General features: G+C 30.5%; 1 protein-coding gene across 1 annotated transcript in view; it reads left to right on the forward strand.

Moving 5' to 3' along the window:
- Nucleotides 1-383, forward strand: part of PLEKHH1 (pleckstrin homology, MyTH4 and FERM domain containing H1) — a 45,263-nt gene that overhangs the window by 11,663 nt on the left and 33,217 nt on the right. The window lies entirely within an intron of this gene.

Consider the following 383-nt stretch of genomic DNA (forward strand, 5'->3'; position numbering starts at 1 on the left):
ACTCCATATAATCACAGTAGTTCCAGTAACTGAACTTACGTTCTTCAGGTGTTGTTTTTTTTTTTTTAAAACAAAAAAACAAAACAAAACAAAAAACCACACAAGAAAAAAGACATTAACTTCTGTTTTCATAATTGATATTTGTACACATCAGTAAATAAAAGAAAAATTAAATAAAAAATAATAAAAGTCAACATCAACTGCTACCAGTAACTATTACTTTTTGTCCATTAAGGAAAGAAATTAAAGGCTGTCTCTAGTACTAGTTTCTCCTTGTAGTCATTTAAATCACAATGTAACAGGAGGTCTTTCTGTGACAGTGCTCCTGATGAACACAGAGGAGATAAACAGAAGGCTTCAGGTGACAATAGTACCTATCTAGT

This window comes from Meleagris gallopavo, chromosome 5, assembly GCF_000146605.3.
Source record: "Meleagris gallopavo isolate NT-WF06-2002-E0010 breed Aviagen turkey brand Nicholas breeding stock chromosome 5, Turkey_5.1, whole genome shotgun sequence".
Taxonomy (NCBI): domain Eukaryota; kingdom Metazoa; phylum Chordata; class Aves; order Galliformes; family Phasianidae; genus Meleagris; species Meleagris gallopavo.